Below are 11,967 nucleotides of genomic sequence, written 5' to 3'. Positions count from 1 at the left end.
AAATAAATAAATCTTTAAAAAAAATAAAGACACAATGTCACTGGACATCTGGATTATATATAATTTTGCTATTCTCATCAACATAAAAATAATTATTTTTTCAGTAATGACTACAATTTTACATATCCTTTTAAGGAGAGGTCAAAATAAGATGGATTTGGAAAGACTGAGAAATTAGGTGCTAATTTGGAGACCATAAAAACAGAGATTGGACAACTCTTTGAATCAAAATAAGAAATCCTCAGAGGAACCCAATCTGGAACTTACAATAGCCAAAGAAATAAATCCAGATTTTTAAAAATCTACAAAGGCTTACAGAATTAAAATGGCAGCCCATAAAACTACAACATATTACATTGAAAATCCAGAGTCTACTTATGGATACTACCTTAGAACAATGTCATGCATTGAAATGTATGTTTAATCTTATAGAGTTTGGAGAACTGAGATACATACATGTGTTGATGCACCTTGCTACTGATGCATATTCAGAATTACAATGGACCTTGAATTAGGAAAAGGATGATTCTGAGATTACACAGTCACTAGAAATGGTGACTGTCTTGGAAATGCCTTTGATGATGAAAGCTAATGATGCCCAGGCATACATAGTCATTAGAATACAACAACTTGAAATACATATGGCAAAAGGCCTGTTCTTGATATAGTTTACAATCCTACAGGTCAAGCCATTATGGAGACATCTAACAAAAATTTAAGTGAGGTCTTCCTAGAAAAAAAGGAGGATAAAAAAATCATCCAGGGTTACATTAAATGATATTTTGTTGACTTTAAATATTTTAAATGAAGCAAGTAACAGCTGTTTAAAAAAAAACCCACTGAGATGTCAGAAAGTACTGCTGAATGATATCAACCTATAGAAATTCTGATTCCAAAATGGAAAAGAGGGGAGGGGTAGAGATATGAGGTGATGACACCTTTGTGAACTTATGTTCAGCTAAGAAGACATGCATAGGTACAGAAATGATTATAGACATCAGTGTATTCCTTGCCTATGAAAGGAATGAGATTGAACAGAAATAACTACTGTGTGATGCCTTGATTTCCAAACATTCTTCAACAAAAGAAAGAGAGAGAATATGGGAGAGAAGGAGGGAAGAAGGAAGGGAAGGAGGGAGGGAGGAAGGGAGAGAAAGAAAGGAGAAAGGAAAAAAGACAGAAAGAAAAATATTACCAAATGCCTACCAAAGGACTACAAATATTCACCCTGTAAATCCAATATAACCACACGTAAATTTCAGAGAAGCCCATACTGAGGAACAGTTGACAAAAACCTGATTAGTATGTCTCCCAATTACTAACAAAGTAATTACTTATTACTTTGCTAAGTAGCCATAAACAAAGTCTTAGTATCTCTCATAGACACTCTGCCTTCTGAGGCGTGTGATTATTCCTTCCTTTCTACTCCTCTGCTAAATGTAAACTTTAATCCATGACTTGTCTGCAATGAGTCGTATATACGAAAGGGGAGGGACAATATTACCTCAGGGAAACTGGAAAACACTGGTCTGTCCTGTTGCCAAGAACAACATCATCATGGTGAGTCACTTTGAAAGAAAGCACTCCCAGTATGTTACAATGAGATGACACAATCCCTGCGTCCTCCTCTCCAAACCCTGTAAACCCAACATAACCACAAGTAAATATCAGAGAAACCCAAATTGAGGAACAGTGAACAAAATACCTGACCAATAGGTCTCCCAATTGTCAAGGTTATCAAAACAAAATCTGAAATGTTCTCACAGACCAGAAGAGGCATCTAAAAGTGATGATGGTGTTGTTTATCATATGATCCTGAAACAAAGACATGACATTCATGAAAAACCTAATAAAATCTAAATAAAGTATGCCATTCCCTTAGTAATGATGCCAGTAGTAATGGTAATAGTAATGTCAGGTTCTACGTTTTGGAAACAAATCATTGTATTAGTTATTATTAGTTTGTTTCATTGCTATGATCAGATGTCTGATAGTCAACTTAAGGGAGGATGAATTTATTTTGGGTCAGTTGAAGGTACATTCCATCATGATGGTAAAGGCACAGAGGCACTAGTAGTTCTGAGCTATGGTGTCAGGGCAAGAGGCTCACATCTGGGAAAATTAGTAAGCAGAAATCATACAAGAAATAGGGCAGAGATGTAGACCTCAAGTCCCCCGGTAACTCAGTTCCTCCAAGTTGGCACTACAATCTGAAGATTACAAAACTCAAAACAACATCATTAGCTGGGCACGCAGTCCACACAATGGGAGAGGCATGGCAGCAGAAAGGGAAGAGTATGCCTACACTGAGTCTGCAGGCAGAAGGCAGAAAGACTTGAATGTTGGTCTCAACTTGACTTCTTAGCAGTCACTCTGGTACCATAGCTCAAAGAATGAAAGGCACCACTCACATTTAGGGTGAGTCTTCCCAATTAACCCAATTGAGAAACTCCCTCATGGACATGCCCAGATGTTTATCTCCTAGGTATATTTCCTGCCTCTGAAAGCGGTGAAACAATCAATCTTAACCACCCTCTAATTTCTTTACCTCCTATAAGATTTTATTTCAGGGCTCCCCATTCCTCTCCATGGGTGAATGTCTTTGTCCTTATTGAGTTTTGTTTCCTTGTTTTGTTTTATTTTGTTGTGAACTTGACACGAGCTAAAATTATCTGAGAAGGACAAGTATATGCAAGTCTATGAGGCATCTTCTTGATTTATGATTGATGTGGGAGGGCCCAGACAACCAGGAGTGGCACCACCCAAGGCAGATGGTCCTGGGTTGTATTAGAAAGCAGGCTGAGCAATTTAGCAAGAAGCATTTTCCCACTGGTTCTGCTCATGTTCCTGCCAACAGGATTCTGCCTAGAGTTCCTTTCCCAATTTCCCTCAATGATAGAGTTAGTTACTTGCTAAGTGTCAGATGAAACAAAACCTTTCCTCCCCAAGTTTATTTTGGTCATGGTGTTTATCACAGCAATGGAAACTCTAACTTATATGGTCTGTCTTTATGAAATTAGGAAATATCAGACCTCCAACTTTTTGTTTCTTTTTCAAGATCTTTTGGCTATCCTGGGACCCCTTAAGATTTTGCATAAATTTTAGGATGCATATTTGTATTTCTGAAAAAAATTATAATTTTGATAGGGATGGCATTTAATCTGTGGACCACTTTGGGTGATACTGCTTTTTATGTTAGTCAATCTTTTGTCTCTGTAACAAAATAACCTGAAACCAGCAATAGCAATAAGAAAATCCCAAAGGAGGGAAGATTTATTTTGGCTTATGATTTCAGAAGTTTTAACACATAGTCACGTTGTTATAGGCCTGTCTTGAGACAGAACATCATAGTGGAGAAACACGGCAGAACAAAGCTGCTCACATTATGAGTCCTGAAAGCAGAGAAAGAGGATGAAGGATAGAATGAGGAAGGAGATGATGTCAAGAGAGATATTCAAAGGCAGAGCTCCAGTGACATGCTTCCTATATCAAAGTCTATGCTCTAACAGTGAACTCATCAACACCTGAGCTCGTTGACAGATGGAGTAAGTGCCAACAGAATACAATAGGATCTCAGCAGCACCACTAGCTGGTACCTAAGTCTTTAACACATAGGGCTTTTGGAGGGATAAAAAAAAATCCTAACAATATTAAGTTATAGTGCATAAACATGGGTGTCTTTCCATTTATTTAACTCATGAATGAAATGGAAATTTATGGTTTCTTTGGAAACACAGTTGTGTCATGTGAAATTTTATGAAAGCTGTCTGATGAGAGGATGTTTTGCTAAAGCAGACCTGTAAGAGGCATGTCTTTTTGCTGAGGCAGACTCTTGAGAGGATGTGTGATATTGAGAAAGAGAATAATATAAAACAACAGACAATAAACGACATTCTTGCATTGGTACACCTTGCAATACTGATCTTCGCTCGTCATGGCTTAGTAAAGAGAAAAGCTCCAAAGAACTTCTGGTATTCTGGCTGTTTCTTGCCACTTTCTTGGACTCAGACTGATTCAGTTGAGCGTCGTTGGAGTTTCTTCTAGATCAAACCACTGCTACTGATTTATGTTTGGTGTTTGCCAATGGGACTAGACGGCTGCCACTGATTCCTGTTTAAAGTTTTGGACTGGACTGCTGATATCATGACAATGAAAACTGGAGTTGCCTCCAAAGAACTACTTCTAAACAGGTCTATATCCCCTTTGTCCTATTAGCCATCTTCTTTTGATACCTCTGGTCAGAGGTTTAGATGGACGGTTGAAGCATTTAAGGACCCTAACGCAAGTACTTAAGTAGATTTTTTAAAAATCTAAGGCTACATCCCCCACAACCCCCACAACCCCCCCCCCCCCCCCGCGGGAGAGAGAGAGAGAGAGAGAGAGAGAGAGAGAGAGAGAGAGAGAGCGGGAGGGAGGGACTTCAGCAGTGTTTTATGGTTTTTGTTTACAAGCCTTTTATCTTCTTGGTTAAGTTACTGATTATTTTATGCCTTTCAATATTATCATTAATGAAATCATTCACTTTATCTCCCTTTTAGGTTGCTTATTTTAGAATATAATAAAGAAAATTATCTTTGTATGTTAACTTCTTTTTTAAAAGATTTATTTTAAGTGTGGTTGCACTAAGTGCCTGCCTGGTGCCCAAGAAGGACAGAAGGAAAAATTGGATCCCCTGGAACTGGAGTTCTAGGCGGTTGGGGAACACTGTGTGGATGCAGGTAACTGAACCCAGGCTCTCTTTAAGAGTGGCAAGTTCTCTTAACCACTAAACAATCTCCCCAGCCCTTGTATGTTAACTTTTATATATTACTGCCTATATGTTAGCTGTAACTCTGTGTTAGAGCCTATTTGGTCATGGTGTGTAATCGTGTAAACGTTTAACAGTGCTACTAAATTTGTTTGCATAGTTCTTTGTTGAGACTATCTGTTTCTGTCTCCATAATAGATATTCTATAGTTTTCTTATAGTGTTGCTGTCAGGCTTTGGGATTCATCAAATAGTGGCATCTTGAAACGTCTTTCCAATTTTCAGGACAGATTAGACAGTCATCACTGATGGTGGTTCTTAAATTTGGTACAGTATGTCAGCGAAGGCATCCCATGCTTTTCTTCAATAGGTGCTTTCATGGGCGTTTCAATGCTAACTCAATCTTATCACAAGTTATAGAGCTTCCTCATGATTCATTCTCAGAAGTCCTTGTGTCTGTGGGTGTTTGTCCATTCATCTAGGTTATCCAACTTATTGGTGTCTTGTCATAGTTCTCTTTTATAATCTTTTATCTTTATGCAGAATGAGCAGGAATAACCTTGCTGCCATTTCTGATTTTAGTAATCTGAGACTATTTTCTTGTGTTCTTAGTCAATCTAGTTAAGCTTTTGCTTTTTGGTTTTTGTTGTTGTTGTTGGTCTTTTTGAAGAACCAACTTCTGGCTTGTTTTCCTATTCTCTGTTTTGTTTATCTCTACTATAAATCTTTATTATTTCCTTCCTTCTGCTGGCTTTGGGGTTAGTTTGTTCTTCTTTTTTCTAGTTCCTTAAAGTATAAATTTAGGTTGTTGATTTGAGCTCTTTCTCAATGTAAGCAATTATAGCGATAAATTTCCCATTCAGCAGGATTTTCGCTGCATCTTGTAAACTTGAATGTTGTATTCTGATCTCTCATGTCATTTCCTCCCTGATTCATCGGTTTCCTTCAGAATGTGCAGCTTGATATCCACACATTTGTGAAGTTTTCAGTTTTCCTTTTGTTTTTGACGGGATGGCAACAGAGTTTGGGATCAAACCCAGTACTCCTCATAAGCTAGGTAAGAATGCTGCCATTGAGCTGTGCCCTCAGCACTCCTTCTGTTTATTGATTCTAACCTCTAGTGTGTCCAGAGGAGACTTTGTTGAATCTTTTCAAATGTACAGAAACTCTTTCAGTGATATAACATATAGCTCATCTTAGAGAATATCACAAATACTTTTGAGAAACATATATACTCTATTGTTGTGAGGTGAAGTGTTTCTATATCAGCTGTTGGATCACAGTGATGTTTGACCCTTAGGTCTGAATGCCCTAGCTTCACTATTGAAGTATACAACTATCACTGTAGAATTGTCACTTTTCCCTCACAGAAGCTCATGTTTGTACCACATCTTTGGAGACTCTGCAAATGTTTGAGATGGTTCCCATATATGAACTGTTATTAATATGAAATTCTCCTTTTGTCTTATAAACTTTTAAAGTCTGTTTTGTATGCTATTAATATACTTCCTCCAGATCTCTTTTGGTCATTACTTACATGAAACATATGTTTCATGATTTTATTATCAGTATTTTTTGTTTCTTTGAATCTAAAGTATAAATACCATATAATTGGATCCTATTTAAAATTCCACTGCAATCTGTTTTGGCATTCAAGAAATAAGCCTATTTATATTAAAAAGTTTTCTAAGAAGAAACTTAGTTTAGCCATCTGTTTATTATTTTCTATGGGGTTTATAGTTTGACTTTTTCTTGCCTTATTTTGGGTTATTTGTACATAATGCTATAGTTATGTTTTGTACCTACCATGGATCTTACATTCAGTGACTCTAATGTCTAACAGTTGGATTTGGATGTACACCTGTCTAAGCTCAAAAGCATTCAACTCTGGCTCTACCTTTAACTTACTGATGTTAGAAACTGGGCAGACTCAAGAACAATCACACATAATGGTTTTTTTTCTGTGTGTTTGTCTATTGGGTTGAACAGAAAATTCAAAGGGGAGTTTAAAAAGCAACATTAACTTATACTAGCTTTAAAAATGAAAACACAAAAGTCAGAGCTCAACATTATTTTACAGAAAATACCCATGTCAAGGCAAGCAATGACTTGTTGACAATCAGGCATGAAGGAAAGCACATCCTGATGTCCCACTGCTGGTCTACCATGCCCCTGCCATTCACTCACACCTCAGAATCCCCCAGAAGTGTTTCAGTGGAATAAACAGAAAACAGTACACTTTACGACGTTAAGCGTTGTTGATGGAAAACCTTAGCAATGCACAGCATTTCTTGGTAGACGCATCAATATGTAGTCTTGAGAGTGCCACATTAACTATGGCCCATACTGATTTACCATATCCCAAAATCATTTGAACAAACTGCTGCTGCACAGCATCCTATTAGTCATGACCATCACATACAAAAATAAACCATGCCATGGTATACATGGTTTATATGTATTTATTTAGATAATTTTTTACTTTGGAGCTTTCACATGTTGAAATGTACTTAAAATCCCTACCATATTGATCATGCTAACTCAACAACCAAGGAGTCATCCAGTTTGGTTGTCATGTTTCATATTCCTGGGACCTAATGGGAGTTGTGGTTTCTGCTACTGCCCAGTACCAGGAGATGATGGTATTACACATCTGTAATCCAAGAAAAGACCCAGACTCAAAAATTGAAATCGATTTTCAATCTAATATTCATTACTGTTGCATTATGATGGAAAAACCATCATAGGAACTATAGGAAACAAGGAACATCTTTCTCACTCTAAAATGTAAGAAGTCAGCTGGTGAGATGGCTCAGCCTGCTGCCAAGCCTGGTAGCATGAGTTCAATCCTGAGGTTCTACAAGGTAGAAAAGAGTAAAGAGAGTAGACCGCTCCTATAAGTTGTCCTTTGATCTCTACATGAATGCGGTGGCATGCATGCACCTATTCACAACCCAAACCCAAAGTAATAAATGAATATAATAAAATAAAAGTAAAAGCCAAATGAGTCATGCAATCATATCTTTTCTTGTGCCTATTAGAGACCTGACGTAAGATGGTACAGAAATAGCCTGTCTAAGGAAAGATAGGACCTTCTGGGAATGAACTGATATTTCCTATTTATAGTATGTGTTAGTATTCTGTCTAAACTCCACCTCCACAGTTACTTGGCAGCAGCCAGGCATGCTCCTCCCCACAGTTACCTGGCAACAGCCAGGTAGGCCTGCCCACTATAAAAGGGGCTGGTGCCCCCTCCTCTCTCTCTTGCTCCCTTGATCACTCCGGCTGCAGGTTCTCTGTTCTCTCGCCCCTCCCTCCTTCCCTTCCCCCTCCCTCCACGTGGTCATGGCCTGCCTCCACTTCTCTCTTCTCTCCACCGTTCTTCCACCTTAAATACCCCGCCCCCAACCGTTTGGTCGCTACGCGCGAAAATCTAACAGTATGTTTGTTGGAACATAACCTTAAAATTCAAGGATCATTTTTACTTAGAACTCTTTAAATTTATTTCTTTATACGTAGATATTTTAATAATGATGTAAAAAACTAGAACTTCAAGTTTGTGAAATTAAATCGGTCTTTCAAAGTTAATAGATTTCTGTCTTATATAAAATACGAATTAACTGAGATTATATTATATTGAAAATATGAATTATGTATCTCTTATAATATATAAAATATGAATATGCTGGGAACAATATTTTTGTCTGATAATATAACCACAGTGCTGTTACTGTGAGGGAATTTGGGGAGTATTGGGAGCCATCTCTCAAAGAGTCGGTGTTTCCCTTGACTATCTAATGGCCACAGTTAGGATAATAAAAACTACCACACATCCAAATTGAGATGGATGATGAGATGAATTATTCAAAGTTAAGATACATAAGCCCATCCTCAGGTCATTCATCTGTCATACATGGGTATCATCACAGTATTGTTCCAATGTATCCCATCATTTGGCTTACTTCCTCAATATTTACTATTAATTTAAGCTTTCAGTGTTCAAACATTGGGCATGGAAGAAGCCTCCTGTATGACTTGATGCTCTGCCCTATGGTGGCACTTGAGAGCTTTGCCTTCGAGCAGCTTTCACCATAACATTAGGACCCAGCTGGGAACATTGGCAAGCACTGTGTCCACACAGATTCCTCATTCAGCACTCCATCCTCTCTCTTACCTTGGGTGAATGTTGGGATGCCATCATTACCTCTTCCATGATGAGCATCATATTCACCTTTTGCTCTTACCTGATTATTCCCCAACCCTCTGAGATCATAGGAACTATAAAGGATCTAATAGTTTCAAACCGAACACTATGATACCTTGAAGATACAGAGAGAGAAATGCCATGTTGTATCAAGTCCTACCTCAAAGACCTTGTTTTACCTTAATTACCTTAATTAAAGCTTTAATTTTGAATCCAATCTCAAATGTGAGTGTATTTTGAGGTGCTAGCTTAGAATTTCAATACATGAATTCTAAGCTCCCTCAACTCAAGCTCCTCCTGGGTTCCAACCCATCCATTCTTTCTCTTCTCCCTGTGGACCTGATAATTGGAAACCACTGTTCACAGCTTCCAGTAACTGAAGCCTTTGATAGCTTGGGTTCCATCAAGCTTGGCTTACCAGTCATTAAGTAGAACCACTCTAAAATTTCGTGGTCTCTTTGAATGGGTTTACTTTCCCACCCTGATGGTGTAACTTGCCCTTCTTGCTGCACTCCAACACTTAGTGATACAACTGACTTCTCGATTTTTCCCATGGGGCTAAAAGTTCATTAGAAGTCAATATCTTGATGTTTACCATCGGTATCTTTGGGTCAAGTTGTGTCTGGTCTATGTAGGCAATCAATATTTATGATACAACTTCCTCCCTGACTAAGGCAGTCCTATCTGCCTTAGCCTGGCACTCTAGACCTCACCAACGAGACTACAGAAGCTGAGTTTAGAATCTAAACTTTGGCTTTTTAGTTGCTGTAAAACTGGAAGTGCGAGAATTTCCAGGGGCAGGGGTTGCTGGTGATGGGGTGAGAGGCTAGGACAGCAAACATTTTCTGATTCTCCTTCCTTTGTGTGGTCTTTAAAAAAAAAGTCACTTTGTACTGCAAAAGCCAAATTGGAGTAGGATGTGACGGTTTGTACAGGCCTTCTGGCTCTACAACTTTATTTCTGTTAATGTCAGCAAAGGTGGATTTGATGATTTCGTTTATTACTCCTAATTAGTTTTCAAAAGCCAAGTGTAGGGTAAAAGGTTTCTCTCTGAAAGGTAAACAGTACCAATTTGCACCTGTGTAATAAGCTGCCTTTACTGTCTGTATTTGTGACCGCTCTAAAGTCCAAAGGTTTTTTTTTTTTTCTTCCTTTCTTTCTTCCCTTTCAAGACAAGGTTTCTCTGTATAACTCTGGCTTTCCTAGAACTCTGTAGACAAAGCTGGCTTTGAACTCAGAGATCTGCCTGCCTCTGCCTCCAAAGTGCTGGGATTAAAGGCTTGCAAAATCACCTCCAGGCTTCCAGAGGTTTTTCTTAAAGATGATCCCTCCAAGAATCTCATGAAAGGGAAAGAAAATGGGTGAGGATGTGGACCCACGACTTCAGCTCTGACCTCTAAGCCAGAGTACATTCTATACAGCTCTTACTCTCCCAGGCATATGACACCTGCTTTACTCCCTTCATTGCAGTGGCCCTGGGAAAAGATCATCTGTGGACCGAGTAATCCAGCACATGACATGAGGAAAGATCAATCTTATATTTCCGATCCCAAGTCACTTGGATCACTTGTGAACTTGAAACACATATGAGAGTGTATCTTTGAAATTTTTCTGCTTAGGGGGAAAAAAAGCAGGGCCTATGGAGACAGCTTTAAAGCTTGGCAAACTCAAGATATATGAGGCTGTATAGGAATGCAATCGTGTACATGCCCGTCTTTCCAGTAAGCACACTTATCAATGGCTAAGCATGGGGACAGTTTTGTTTTTATTTTCATATCTTTCGATTCTGACACGAGGCCCAGAAGACAGCAGGTTCTTGGTAAATGTTGGCTGGATGAATATGAAAGGTCATCAGTGACTGAGATGGGCACTGTGCCCCGGGGCATCCGACACCAAGTCAGTGAGTGAACTGTGGGCAGCAGACAGTAAAGGGGCTTCACGGAAAGATGATTAATTGAGGCATTTATGTGTTAACCCACCACACTGTGGCACTCTGAAAGCCTGCAGGAGACTGCCAGTCTCCTTTTTGAGTTGTCCTTCTAAGCACTGTAATCTCAATTTGACATCATTAGGCTCCTGAGCTCTCTCATGCTGATGGTTTTCTGGAGAAACCATTCAGATGGAATCAGACATGAATGTTGGCTTACTTTGAGGATGATCAAAATACGTTTCTCTCCATCAACAAATACTGGCTTTTCTAAGCTGGCCAGTATTTCCTACCTAGAAAGCAGAAAGGGTTCTAGACTCATGTTCAAGGCCGGTGTTCATGTGCTATGCAGTAATTGCAGGCAGCTACTGTCTTCCCACATTTTACAGGTGAGGTTTTTATGTAAATAAAAGGCAAGTGCTTTTTAATTCACACTTAAAGAAAATTCCCATAGATATAAGGTTGTTCATCAAAACACATGGTAGAAATTAAGTGTCCTGTATTGCTCAGGACCAAAGCAGATCCTGGGGCATTGGGTTTTCAGTTTGAAAATCAGGAAATTGTTTGGCAAACCAGAATATATCAGTCACCTCCTTGTACAGACACTTTATATCAAATCAAAGAGCCAAATTATCTCCTCTTTGCAGCTGATAGCCAAATACCAGAGAAATAAGAAATGATATTAATTTAAAAGAATAGAGGGTACTGTCACTGCCAAGGATCTGCCTTGGCATGGAGAGGGGTTCTGAGAGAAGGGGTGGCTAGGAGAGGCAAAAAGGTTCTACTGCTGAGATGGCTTTCTAAATTGACTCTCCCTTCCTCCCTCCCTCCCTCCCTCCCCCCCCCCTCTGTTCTGCTCTGCTCTAGACAGCTTTTCCTTGCTATTCTAAAAACTCTCTGGTTGAAACAGCTCTCTCTCTACTAGTAAACATTCTAAAGGCTGTCTGAATAGCTCATGGCTTTTCTGACCAAAAAAAAAAAAGAAGAAGAAGAAGAAGAAGAAGAAGAAGAAGAAGAAGAAGAAGAAGAAGAAGAAAAGGAAGGAAGGAAGGAAGGAAGGAAGGAAGGAAGGGAGAGAGAGAGAGAGAGA

The sequence above is a fragment of the Grammomys surdaster genome, unplaced genomic scaffold (genome assembly GCF_004785775.1).
Source record: "Grammomys surdaster isolate TR1022 unplaced genomic scaffold, NIH_TR_1.0 258, whole genome shotgun sequence".
In the NCBI taxonomy this organism is placed as follows: Eukaryota; Metazoa; Chordata; class Mammalia; order Rodentia; family Muridae; genus Grammomys; species Grammomys surdaster.
This window is presented reverse-complemented; position numbering follows the sequence as displayed.